Genomic DNA, 14,239 nt, shown 5'->3' on the forward strand with positions numbered 1-14,239 from the left:
GACAACTAGGGTTAGCGTTAGGACAACTAGGGTTAGCGTCAGGACAACTAGGGTTAGCGTCAGGACAACTAGGTTTAGCGTCAGGACAACTAGGGTTAGCGTCAGGACAACTAGGGATAGCGTCAGGACAACTAGGGTTAGCGTCAGGACAACTAGGGTTAGCGTCAGGACAACTAGGGTTAGCGTCAGGACAACTAGGGTTAGAGTCAGGACAACTAGGGTTAGCGTCAGGACAAGTAGGGTTAGCGTCAGGACAACTAGGGTTAGCGTCAGGACAAGTAGGGTTAGCGTCAGGACAACTAGGGTTAGCGTCAGGACAACTAGGGTTAGCGTCAGGACAACTAGGGTTAGCGTCACAACTAGGGTTAGCGTCAGGACAACTAGGGTTAGCGTCACGACAACTAGGGTTAGCGTCAGGACAACTAGGGATAGCGTCAGGACAACTAGGGTTAGCATCAGGACAACTAGGGTTAGCGTCAGGACAACTAGGGTTAGCGTCAGGACAACTAGGGTTAGCGTCACGACAACTAGGGTTAGCGTCAGGACACCTAGGGTTAGCGTCACGACAACTAGGGTTAGCGTCAGGACAACTAGGGTTAGCGTCAGGACAACTAGGGTTAGCGTCAGGACAAATAGGGTTAGCGTCAGGACAACTAGGGTTGGCGTCAGGACAACTAGGGTTAGCGTCACGATAACTAGGGTTAGCGTCAGGACAACTAGGGTTAGCGTCAGGACAACTAGGGTTAGCGTCAGGACAAGTAGGGTAAGCGTCAGGACAACTAGGGTTAGCGTCACGACAACTAGGGTTAGCGTCAGGACAACTAGGGTTAGCATCAGGACAACTAGGGTTAGCGTCAGGACAACTAGGGTTAGCGTCACAACTAGGGTTAGCGTCAGGACAACTAGGGTTAGCGTCACGACAACTAGGGTTAGCGTCAGGACAACTAGGGTTAGCGTCAGGACAACTAGGGTTAGCGTCAGGACAACTAGGGTTAGCGTCACGACAACTGGGGTTAGCGTCAGGACAACTAGGGTTAGCGTCACGACAACTAGGGTTAGCGTCAGGACAACTAGGGTTAGCGTCACGACAACTAAGGTTAGCGTCAGGACAACTAGGGTTAGCGTCAGGACAACTAGGGTTAGCGTCACGACAACTAGGGTTAGCGTAAGGACAACTACTGTTAGCGTCAGGACAACTAGGGTTAGCGTCACGACAACTAGGGTTAGCGTCAGAACAACTAGGGTTATCGTCAGGACAACTAGGGTTAGCATCAGGACAACTAGGGTTAGCGTCAGGACAACTAGGGTTAGCGTCAGGACAACTAGGGTTAGCGTCACGACAACTAGGGTTAGCGTCAGGACACCTAGGGTTAGCGTCAAGACAACTAGGGTTAGCGTCAGGACAACTAGGGTTAGCGTCAGGACAACTAGGGTTAGCGTCAGGACAAGTAGGGTTAGCGTCAGGACAACTAGGGTTAGCGTCAGGACAAGTAGGGTTAGCGTCAGGACAACTAGGGTTAGCGTCAGGACAACTAGGGTTAGCGTCACAACTAGGGTTAGCGTCAGGACAACTAGGGTTAGCGTCACGACAACTAGGGTTAGCGTCAGGACAACTAGGGATAGCGTCAGGACAACTAGGGTTAGCATCAGGACAACTAGGGTTAGCGTCAGGACAACTAGGGTTAGCGTCAGGACAACTAGGGTTAGCGTCACGACAACTAGGGTTAGCGTCAGGACACCTAGGGTTAGCGTCAAGACAACTAGGGTTAGCGTCAGGACAACTAGGGTTAGCGTCAGGACAACTAGGGTTAGCGTCAGGACAAATAGGGTTAGCGTCAGGACAACTAGGGTTGGCGTCAGGACAACTAGGGTTAGCGTCACGACAACTAGGGTTAGCGTCAGGACAACTAGGGTTAGCGTCAGGACAACTAGGGTTAGCGTCAGGACAAGTAGGGTAAGCGTCAGGACAACTAGGGTTAGCGTCACGACAACTAGGGTTAGCGTCAGGACAACTAGGGTTAGCATCAGGACAACTAGGGTTAGCGTCAGGACAACTAGGGTTAGCGTCACAACTAGGGTTAGCGTCAGGACAACTAGGGTTAGCGTCACGACAACTAGGGTTAGCGTCAGGACAACTAGGGTTAGCGTCAGGACAACTAGGGTTAGCGTCAGGACAACTAGGGTTAGCGTCACGACAACTGGGGTTAGCGTCAGGACAACTATGGTTAGCGTCACGACAACTAGGGTTAGCGTCAGGACAACTAGGGTTAGCGTCACGACAACTAAGGATAGCGTCAGGACAACTAGGGTTAGCGTCAGGACAACTAGGGTTAGCGTCACGAGAACTAGGGTTAGCGTGAGGACAACTAGGGTTAGCGTCAGGACAACTAGGGTTAGCGTCACGACAACTAGGGTTAGCGTCAGGACAACTAGGGTTATCGTCACGACAACTAGGGTTAGCATCAGGACAACTAGGGTTAGCGCCAGGACAACTAGGGTTAGCACCAGGACAACTAAGGTTAGCGCCAGGACAACTAGGGTTAGCGCCAGGACAACTAGTGTTAGCGCCAGGACAACTAGGGTTAGCGCCAGGACAACTAGGGTTAGCACCAGGACAACTAGGGTTAGCGTCAGGACAAATAGGGTTAGCGCCAGGACAACTAGGGTTAGCGCCAGGACAACTAGGGTTAGCGTCAGGACAACTAGGGTTAGCGTCAGGACAACTAGGGTTAGCTTCAGAACAACTAGGGTTAGCGTCAGGACAACTAGGGTTAGCGTCAGGACAACTAGGGTTAGCGTCAGGACAACTAGGGTTAGAGTCAGGACAACTAGGGTTAGCGTCAGGACAAGTAGGGTTAGCGTCAGGACAACTAGGGTTAGCGTCAGGACAAGTAGGGTTAGCGTCAGGACAACTAGGGTTAGCGTCAGGACAACTAGGGTTAGCGTCACGACAACTAGGGTTAGCGTCAGGACAACTAGGGTTAGCGTCAGGACAACTAGGGTTAGCGTCAGGACAACTAGGGTTAGCTTCACGAGAACTAGGGTTAGCGTCAGGACAACTAGGGTTAGCGTCAGGACAACTAGGGTTAGCATCAGGACAACTAGGGTTAGCGTCAGGACAACTAGGTTTAGCATCAGGACAACTAGGGTTAGCGTCAGGACAACTAGGGTTAGCGTCAGGACAACTAGGGTTAGCGTCAGGACAACTAGGGTTAGCGTCAGGACAACTAGGGTTAGTGTCAGGACAACTAGGGTTAGCGTCAGGACAACTAGGGTTAGCGTCACGACAACTAGGGTTAGCGTCAGGACAACTAGGGTTAGCGTCAGGACAACTAGGGTTAGCGTCAGGACAACTAGGGTTAGCGTCAGGACAACTAGTGTTAGCGTCGGGAGAACTAGGGTTAGCGTCAGGACAACTAGGGTTAGCGTCAGGACAACTAGGGTTAGCGTCAGGACAACTAGAGTTAGTGTCACAACAACTAGGGTTAGCGTCAGGACAACTAGGGTTAGCGTCACGACAACTAGGGTTAGCGTCAGGACAACTAGGGTTAGCGTCAGGACAACTAGGGTTAGCGTCAGGACAACTAGGGTTAGCGTCAGGACAACTAGGGTTAGCGTCAGGACAACTAGTGTTAGCGTCACGACAACTAGGGTTAGCGTCAGGACAACTAGGGTTAGCGTCAGGACAACTAGGGTTAGAGTCACGACAACTAGGGTTAGCGTCAGGACAACTAGGGTTAGCGTCACGACAACTAGGGTTAGCGTCAGGACAACTAGGGTTAGCGTCACGACAACTAGGGTTAGCGTCACGACAACTAGGGTTAGCGTTAGGACAACTAGGGTTAGCGTCAGGACAACTAGGGTTAGCGTCAGGACAACTAGGTTTAGCGTCAGGACAACTAGGGTTAGCGTCAGGACAACTAGGGATAGCGTCAGGACAACTAGGGTTAGCGTCAGGACAACTAGGGTTAGCGTCAGGACAACTAGGGTTAGCGTCAGGACAACTAGGGTTAGAGTCAGGACAACTAGGGTTAGCGTCAGGACAAGTAGGGTTAGCGTCAGGACAACTAGGGTTAGCGTCAGGACAAGTAGGGTTAGCGTCAGGACAACTAGGGTTAGCATCAGGACAACTAGGGTTAGCGTCAGGACAACTAGGGTTAGCGTCACAACTAGGGTTAGCGTCAGGACAACTAGGGTTAGCGTCACGACAACTAGGGTTAGCGTCAGGACAACTAGGGATAGCGTCAGGACAACTAGGGTTAGCATCAGGACAACTAGGGTTAGCGTCAGGACAACTAGGGTTAGCGTCACGACAACTAGGGTTAGCGTCAGGACACCTAGGGTTAGCGTCACGACAACTAGGGTTAGCGTCAGGACAACTAGGGTTAGCGTCAGGACAACTAGGGTTAGCGTCAGGACAAATAGGGTTAGCGTCAGGACAACTAGGGTTGGCGTCAGGACAACTAGGGTTAGCGTCACGATAACTAGGGTTAGCGTCAGGACAACTAGGGTTAGCGTCAGGACAACTAGGGTTAGCGTCAGGACAAGTAGGGTAAGCGTCAGGACAACTAGGGTTAGCGTCACGACAACTAGGGTTAGCGTCAGGACAACTAGGGTTAGCATCAGGACAACTAGGGTTAGCGTCAGGACAACTAGGGTTAGCGTCACAACTAGGGTTAGCGTCAGGACAACTAGGGTTAGCGTCACGACAACTAGGGTTAGCGTCAGGACAACTAGGGTTAGCGTCAGGACAACTAGGGTTAGCGTCAGGACAACTAGGGTTAGCGTCACGACAACTGGGGTTAGCGTCAGGACAACTAGGGTTAGCGTCACGACAACTAGGGTTAGCGTCAGGACAACTAGGGTTAGCGTCACGACAACTAAGGTTAGCGTCAGGACAACTAGGGTTAGCGTCAGGACAACTAGGGTTAGCGTCACGACAACTAGGGTTAGCGTAAGGACAACTACTGTTAGCGTCAGGACAACTAGGGTTAGCGTCACGACAACTAGGGTTAGCGTCAGGACAACTAGGGTTAGCGTCACGACAACTAGGGTTAGCATCAGGACAACTAGGGTTAGCGCCAGGACAACTAGGGTTAGCACCAGGACAACTAAGGTTAGCGCCAGGACAACTAGGGTTAGCGCCAGGACAACTAGTGTTAGCGCCAGGACAACTAGGGTTAGCGCCAGGACAACTAGGGTTAGCGCCAGGACAACTAGGGTTAGCACCAGGACAACTAGGGTTAGCGTCAGGACAAATAGGGTTAGCGCCAGGACAACTAGGGTTAGCGCCAGGACAACTAGGGTTAGCGTCAGGACAACTAGGGTTAGCGTCAGGACAACTAGGGTTAGCGTCAGGACAACTAGGGTTCGCTTCAGAACAACTAGGGTTAGCGTCAGGACAACTAGGGTTAGCGTCAGGACAACTAGGGTTAGCGTCAGGACAACTAGGGTTAGAGTCAGGACAACTAGGGTTAGCGTCAGGACAAGTAGGGTTAGCGTCAGGACAACTAGGGTTAGCGTCAGGACAAGTAGGGTTAGCGTCAGGACAACTAGGGTTAGCGTCAGGACAACTAGGGTTAGCGTCACGACAACTAGGGTTAGCGTCAGGACAACTAGGGTTAGCGTCAGGACAACTAGGGTTAGCGTCAGGACAACTAGGGTTAGCTTCACGAGAACTAGGGTTAGCGTCAGGACAACTAGGGTTAGCGTCAGGACAACTAGGGTTAGCATCAGGACAACTAGGGTTAGCGTCAGGACAACTAGGGTTAGCTTCACGAGAACTAGGGTTAGCGTCAGGACAACTAGGGTTAGCGTCAGGACAACTAGGGTTAGCGCCAGGACAACTAGGGTTAGCGCCAGGACAACTAGGGTTAGCGCCAGGACAACTAGGGTTAGCACCAGGACAACTAGGGTTAGCGTCAGGACAAATAGGGTTAGCGCCAGGACAACTAGGGTTAGCGCCAGGACAACTAGGGTTAGCGTCAGGACAACTAGGGTTAGCGTCAGGACAACTAGGGTTAGCGTCAGGACAACTAGGGTTCGCTTCAGAACAACTAGGGTTAGCGTCAGGACAACTAGGGTTAGCGTCAGGACAACTAGGGTTAGCGTCAGGACAACTAGGGTTAGAGTCAGGACAACTAGGGTTAGCGTCAGGACAAGTAGGGTTAGCGTCAGGACAACTAGGGTTAGCGTCAGGACAAGTAGGGTTAGCGTCAGGACAACTAGGGTTAGCGTCAGGACAACTAGGGTTAGCGTCACGACAACTAGGGTTAGCGTCAGGACAACTAGGGTTAGCGTCAGGACAACTAGGGTTAGCGTCAGGACAACTAGGGTTAGCTTCACGAGAACTAGGGTTAGCGTCAGGACAACTAGGGTTAGCGTCAGGACAACTAGGGTTAGCATCAGGACAACTAGGGTTAGCGTCAGGACAACTAGGTTTAGCATCAGGACAACTAGGGTTAGCGTCAGGACAACTAGGGTTAGCGTCAGGACAACTAGGGTTAGCGTCAGGACAACTAGGGTTAGCGTCACGACAACTAGGGTTAGCGTCAGGACAACTAGGGTTAGCGTCAGGACAACTAGGGTTAGCGTCAGGACAACTAGGGTTAGCGTCAGGACAACTAGTGTTAGCGTCGGGACAACTAGGGTTAGCGTCAGGACAACTAGGGTTAGCGTCAGGACAACTAGGGTTAGCGTCAGGACAACTAGAGTTAGCGTCACAACAACTAGGGTTAGCGTCAGGACAACTAGGGTTAGCGTCACGACAACTAGGGTTAGCGTCAGGACAACTAGGGTTAGCGTCAGGACAACTAGGGTTAGCGTCAGGACAACTAGGGTTAGCGTCAGGACAACTAGGGTTAGCGTCAGAACAACTAGGGTTAGCGTCACGACAACTAGGGTTAGCGTCACGACAACTAGGGTTAGCGTCAGGACAACTAGGGTTAGCGTCAGGACAACTAGGGTTAGCGTCAGGACAACTAGGGTTAGCTTCACGACAACTAGGGTTAGCGTCAGGACAACTAGGGTTAGCGTCAGGACAACTAGGGTTAGCGTCAGGACAACTAGGGTTAGCGTCAGAACAACTAGGGTTAGCTTCACGACAACTAGGGTTAGCGTCAGGACAACTAGGGTTAGCGTCAGGACAACTAGGGTTAGCGTCAGGACAACTAGGTTTAGCATCAGGACAACTAGGGTTAGCGTCAGGACAACTAGGGTTAGCGTCAGGACAACTAGGTTTAGCATCAGGACAACTAGGGTTAGCGTCAGGACAACTAGGGTTAGCGTCAGGACAACTAGGGTTAGCGTCAGGACAACTAGGGTTAGCTTCAGGACAACTAGGGTTAGCGTCAGGACAACTAGGGTTAGCGTCAAGACAGCTAGGGTTAGCGTCAGGACAACTAGGTTTAGCATCAGGACAACTAGGGTTAGCGTCAGGACAACTAGGGTTAGCGTCACGACAACTAGGGTTAGCGTCACGACAACTAGGGTTAGCGTCAGAACAACTAGGGTTAGCGTCAGGACAACTAGGGTTAGCGTCAGGACAACTAGGGTTAGCGTCACGACAACTAGGGTTAGCGTCAGGACAACTAGGGTTAGCGTCACGACAACTAGGGTTAGCGTCAGGACAACTAGGGTTAGCGTCAGGACAACTAGGGTTAGCATCACGACAACTAGGGTTAGCGTCAGGACAACTAGGGTTAGCGTCAGGACAACTAGGGTTAGCGTCAGGACAACTAGGGTTAGCGTCACGACAACTCGGGTTAGCGTCAGGACACCTAGGGTTAGCGTCACGACAACTAGGGTTAGCGTCAGGACAACTAGGGTTAGCGTCAGGACAACTAGGGTTAGCGTCAGGACAACTAGGGTTAGCGTCAGGACAACTAGAGTTGGCGTCAGGACAACTAGGGTTAGCGTCACGACAACTAGGGTTAGCGTCAGGACAACTAGGGTTAGCATCAGGACAACTAGGGTTAGCGTCAGGACAAGTAGGGTAAGCGTCAGGACAACTAGGGTTAGCGTCACGACAACTAGGGTTAGCGTCAGGACAACTAGGGTTAGCGTCAGGACAACTAGGGTTAGCGTCAGGACAACTAGGGTTAGCGTCAAAACTAGGGTTAGCGTCAGGACAACTAGGGTTAGCGTCACGACAACTAGGGTTAGCGTCAGGACAACTAGGGTTAGCGTCAGGACAACTAGGGTTAGCGTCAGGACAACTAGGGTTAGCGTCACGACAACTGGGGTTAGCGTCAGGACAACTAGGGTTAGCGTCACGACAACTAGGGTTAGCGTCAGGACAACTAGGGTTAGCGTCACGACAACTAAGGTTAGCGTCAGGACAACTAGGGTTAGCGTCAGGACAACTAGGGTTAGCGTCACGACAACTAGGGTTAGCGTGAGGACAACTAGGGTTAGCGTCAGGACAACTAGGGTTAGCGTCACGACAACTAGGGTTAGCGTCAGGACAACTAGGGTTAGCGTCACGACAACTAGGGTTAGCGTCAGGACAACTAGGGTTAGCGCCAGGACAACTATGGTTAGCGCCAGGACAACTAAGGTTAGCGCCAGGACAACTAGGGTTAGCGCCAGGACAACTAGGGTTAGCGCCAGGACAACTAGGGTTAGCGCCAGGACAACTAGGGTTAGCGCCAGGACAACTAGGGTTAGCACCAGGACAACTAGGGTTAGCGTCAGGACAACTAGGGTTAGCGCCAGGACAACTAGGGTTAGCGCCAGGACAACTAGTGTTAGCGTCAGGACAACTAGGGTTAGCGTCAGGACAACTAGGGTTAGCGTCAGAACAACTAGGGTTAGCGTCAGGACAACTAGGGTTAGCGTCAGGACAACTAGGGTTAGAGTCAGGACAACTAGGGTTAGCGTCACGACAACTAGGGTTAGCGTCAGGACAACTAGGAATAGCGTCAGGACAACTAGGGTTAGCGTCAGGACAACTAGGGTTAGCGTCACGACAACTAGGGTTAGCGTCAGGACAACTAGGGTTAGCGTCACGACAACTAGGGTTAGCGTCAGGACAACTAGGGTTAGCGTCACGACAACTAGGGTTAGCGTCAGGACAACTAGGGTTAGCATCAGGACAACTAGGGTTAGCGTCACGACAACTAGGGTTAGCGTCAGGACAACTAGGGTTAGCGTCAGGACAACTAGGGTTAGCGTCACGACAACTAGGGTTAGCGTCAGGACAACTAGGGTTAGCGTCACGACAACTAGGGTTAGCGTCAGGACAACTAGGGTTAGCGTCACGACAACTAGGGTTAGCGTCACGACAACTAGGGTTAGCGTTAGGACAACTAGGGTTAGCGTCAGGACAACTAGGGTTAGCGTCAGGACAACTAGGTTTAGCGTCAGGACAACTAGGGTTAGCGTCAGGACAACTAGGGATAGCGTCAGGACAACTAGGGTTAGCGTCAGGACAACTAGGGTTAGCGTCAGGACAACTAGGGTTAGCGTCAGGACAACTAGGGTTAGAGTCAGGACAACTAGGGTTAGCGTCAGGACAAGTAGGGTTAGCGTCAGGACAACTAGGGTTAGCGTCAGGACAAGTAGGGTTAGCGTCAGGACAACTAGGGTTAGCGTCAGGACAACTAGGGTTAGCGTCAGGACAACTAGGGTTAGCGTCACAACTAGGGTTAGCGTCAGGACAACTAGGGTTAGCGTCACGACAACTAGGGTTAGCGTCAGGACAACTAGGGATAGCGTCAGGACAACTAGGGTTAGCATCAGGACAACTAGGGTTAGCGTCACGACAACTAGGGTTAGCGTCAGGACAACTCGGGTTAGCGTCACGACAACTAGGGTTAGCGTCAAGACAACTAGGGTTAGCGTCAGGACAACTAGGGTTAGCGTCACGACAACTAGGGTTAGCGTCAGGACAACTAGGGTTAGCGTCAGGACAACTAGGGTTAGCGTCACGACAACTAGGGATAGCGTCAGGACAACTAGGGTTAGCGTCACGACAACTAGGGTTAGCGTCACGACAACTAGGGTTAGCGTTAGGACAACTAGGGTTAGCGTCACGACAACTAGGGTTAGCGTCAGGACAACTAGGGTTAGCGTCAGGACAACTAGGGTTAGCGTCACGACAACTAGGGTTAGCGTCAGGACAACTAGGGTTAGCGTCAGGACAACTAGGTTTAGCGTCAGGACAACTAGGGTTAGCGTCAGGACAACTAGGGATAGCGTCAGGACAACTAGGGTTAGCGCCAGGACAACTAGGGTTAGCGCCAGGACAACTAGGGTTAGCACCAGGACAACTAGGGTTAGCGTCAGGACAACTAGGGTTAGCGCCAGGACAACTAGGGTTAGCGCCAGGACAACTAGTGTTAGCGTCAGGACAACTAGGGTTAGCGTCAGGACAACTAGGGTTAGCGTCAGAACAACTAGGGTTAGCGTCAGGACAACTAGGGTTAGCGTCAGGACAACTAGGGTTAGAGTCAGGACAACTAGGGTTAGCGTCACGACAACTAGGGTTAGCGTCAGGACAACTAGGAATAGCGTCAGGACAACTAGGGTTAGCGTCAGGACAACTAGGGTTAGCGTCACGACAACTAGGGTTAGCGTCAGGACAACTAGGGTTAGCGTCACGACAACTAGGGTTAGCGTCAGGACAACTAGGGTTAGCGTCACGACAACTAGGGTTAGCGTCAGGACAACTAGGGTTAGCATCAGGACAACTAGGGTTAGCGTCACGACAACTAGGGTTAGCGTCAGGACAACTAGGGTTAGCGTCAGGACAACTAGGGTTAGCGTCACGACAACTAGGGTTAGCGTCAGGACAACTAGGGTTAGCGTCACGACAACTAGGGTTAGCGTCAGGACAACTAGGGTTAGCGTCACGACAACTAGGGTTAGCGTCACGACAACTAGGGTTAGCGTTAGGACAACTAGGGTTAGCGTCAGGACAACTAGGGTTAGCGTCAGGACAACTAGGTTTAGCGTCAGGACAACTAGGGTTAGCGTCAGGACAACTAGGGATAGCGTCAGGACAACTAGGGTTAGCGTCAGGACAACTAGGGTTAGCGTCAGGACAACTAGGGTTAGAGTCAGGACAACTAGGGTTAGCGTCAGGACAAGTAGGGTTAGCGTCAGGACAACTAGGGTTAGCGTCAGGACAAGTAGGGTTAGCGTCAGGACAACTAGGGTTAGCGTCAGGACAACTAGGGTTAGCGTCAGGACAACTAGGGTTAGCGTCACAACTAGGGTTAGCGTCAGGACAACTAGGGTTAGCGTCACGACAACTAGGGTTAGCGTCAGGACAACTAGGGATAGCGTCAGGACAACTAGGGTTAGCATCAGGACAACTAGGGTTAGCGTCACGACAACTAGGGTTAGCGTCAGGACAACTCGGGTTAGCGTCACGACAACTAGGGTTAGCGTCAGGACAACTAGGGTTAGCGTCACGACAACTAGGGTTAGCGTCAAGACAACTAGGGTTAGCGTCAGGACAACTAGGGTTAGCGTCACGACAACTAGGGTTAGCGTCAGGACAACTAGGGTTAGCGTCAGGACAACTAGGGTTAGCGTCACGACAACTAGGGATAGCGTCAGGACAACTAGGGTTAGCGTCACGACAACTAGGGTTAGCGTCACGACAACTAGGGTTAGCGTTAGGACAACTAGGGTTAGCGTCACGACAACTAGGGTTAGCGTCAGGACAACTAGGGTTAGCGTCAGGACAACTAGGGTTAGCGTCACGACAACTAGGGTTAGCGTCAGGACAACTAGGGTTAGCGTCAGGACAACTAGGTTTAGCGTCAGGACAACTAGGGTTAGCGTCAGGACAACTAGGGATAGCGTCAGGACAACTAGGGTTAGCGTCAGGACAACTAGGGTTAGCGTCAGGACAACTAGGGTTAGCGTCGGGACAACTAGGGTTAGCGTCGGGACAACTAGGGTTAGCGTCAGGAAAACTAGGGTTAGCGTCAGGACAACTAGGGTTAGCGTCAGGACAACTAGGGTTAGCGTCACGACAACTAGGGTTAGCGTCAGGACAACTAGGGTTAGCGTCAGGACAACTAGGGTTAGCGTCAGGACAACTAGGGTTTCCGTCAGGACAAATAGGGTTAGCGTCAGGACAACTAGGGTTAGCGTCAGGACAACTAGGGTTAGCGTCAGGACAACTAGGGTTAGCGTCAGGACAACTAGGGTTAGCGTCGGGACAACTAGGGTTAGCGTCGGGACAACTAGGGTTAGCGTCAGGACAACTAGGGTTAGCGTTAGGACAACTAGGGTTAGCGTCAGGACAACTAGGGTTAGCGTCAGGACAACTAGGGTTAGCGTCAGGACAACTAGGGTTAGCGTCACAACAACTAGGGTTAGCGTCAGGACAACTAGGGTTAGCGTCACGACAACTAGGGTTAGCGTCAGGACAACTAGGGTTAGCGTCACGACAACTAGGGTTATTGTCACGACAACTAGGGTTAGCGTCAGGACAGCTAGGGTTAGCGTCACGACAACTAGGGTTAGCGTCAGGACAACTAGGGTTAGCGTCAGGACAACTAGTGTTAGCGTCAGGACAACTAGGGTTAGCGTCAGGACAACTAGGGTTAGCGTCGGGACAACTAGGGTTAGCCTCGGGACAACTAGGGTTAGCGTCGGGACAACTAGGGTTAGCGTCTGGACAACTAGGGTTAGCGTCAGTACAACTAGGGTTAGCGTCAGGACAACTAGGGTTAGCGTCAGGACACTAGGGTTAGCGTCACGACAACTAGGGTTAGCGTCACGACAACTAGGGTTATCGTCAGGACAACTAGGGTTAGCGTCAGGACAACTAGGGTTAGCGTCAGGACAACTAGGGTTAGCGTCACGACAACTAGGGTTAGCGTCAGGACAACTAGGGATAGCGTCAGGACAACTAGGGTTAGCGTCAGAACAACTAGGGTTAGCGTCAGGACAACTAGGGTTAGCGTCACGACAACTAGGGTTAGCGTCACGACAACTAGGGTTAGCGTCAGGACAACTAGGGTTAGCGTCAGGACAACTATGGTTAGCGTCAGGACAACTAGGGTTAGCGTCAGGACAACTAGGGTTAGCGTCAGGACAACTAGGGTTAGCTTCAGGACAACTAGGGTTAGCGTCAGGACAACTAGGGTTAGCGTCAGGACAACTAGGGTTAGCATCAGGACAACTAGGGTTAGCGTCAGGACAACTAGGTTTAGCATCAGGACAACTAGGGTTAGCGTCAGGACAACTAGGGTTAGCGTCACGACAACTAGGGTCAGCGTCAGGACAACTAGGGTTAGCATCACGACAACTAGGGTTAGCGTCAGGACAACTAGGGTTAGCGTCAGGACAACTAGGGTTAGCGTCAGGACAACTAGGGTTAGCGTGAGGACAACTAGGGTTAGCGTCAGGACAACTAGGGTTAGCGTCACAACTAGGGTTAGCGTCAGGACAACTAGGGTTAGCGTCACGACAACTAGGGTTAGCGTCAGGACAACTAGGGTTAGCGTCAGGACAACTAGGGTTAGCGTCAGGACAACTAGGGTTAGCGTCACGACAACTGGGGTTAGCGTCAGGACAACTAGGGTTAGCGTCACGACAACTAGGTTTAGCGTCAGGACAACTAGGGTTAGCGTCACGACAACTAAGGTTAGCGTCAGGACAACTAGGGTTAGCGTCAGGACAACTAGGGTTAGCGTCACGACAACTAGGGTTAGCGTGAGGACAAATAGGGTTAGCGTCAGGACAACTAGGGTTAGCGTCACGACAACTAGGGTTAGCGTCAGGACAACTAGGGTTAGCGTCACGACAACTAGGGTTAGCATCAGGACAACTAGGGTTAGCGCCAGGACAACTAGGGTTAGCACCAGGACAACTAAGGTTAGCGCCAGGACAACTAGGGTTAGCGCCAGGACAACTAGGGTTAGCGCCAGGACAACTAGGGTTAACGCCAGGACAACTAGGGTTAGCGCCAGGACAACTAGGGTTAGCACCAGGACAACTAGGGTTAGCGTCAGGACAAATAGGGTTAGCGCCAGGACAACTAGGGTTAGCGCCAGGACAACTAGGGTTAGCGTCAGGACAACTAGGGTTAGCGTCAGGACAACTAGGGTTAGCGTCAGAACAACTAGGGTTAGCGTCAGGACAACTAGGGTTAGCGTCAGGACAACTAGGGTTAGCGTCAGGACAACTAGGGTTAGAGTCAGGACAACTAGGGTTAGCGTCAGGACAAGTAGGGTTAGCGTCAGGACAACTAGGGTTAGCGTCAGGACAAGTAGGG

This window comes from Phyllobates terribilis, unplaced genomic scaffold, assembly GCF_046119375.1.
Source record: "Phyllobates terribilis strain yellow unplaced genomic scaffold, ASM4611937v1 Scaffold_8__6_contigs__length_399053987, whole genome shotgun sequence".
In the NCBI taxonomy this organism is placed as follows: domain Eukaryota; kingdom Metazoa; phylum Chordata; class Amphibia; order Anura; family Dendrobatidae; genus Phyllobates; species Phyllobates terribilis.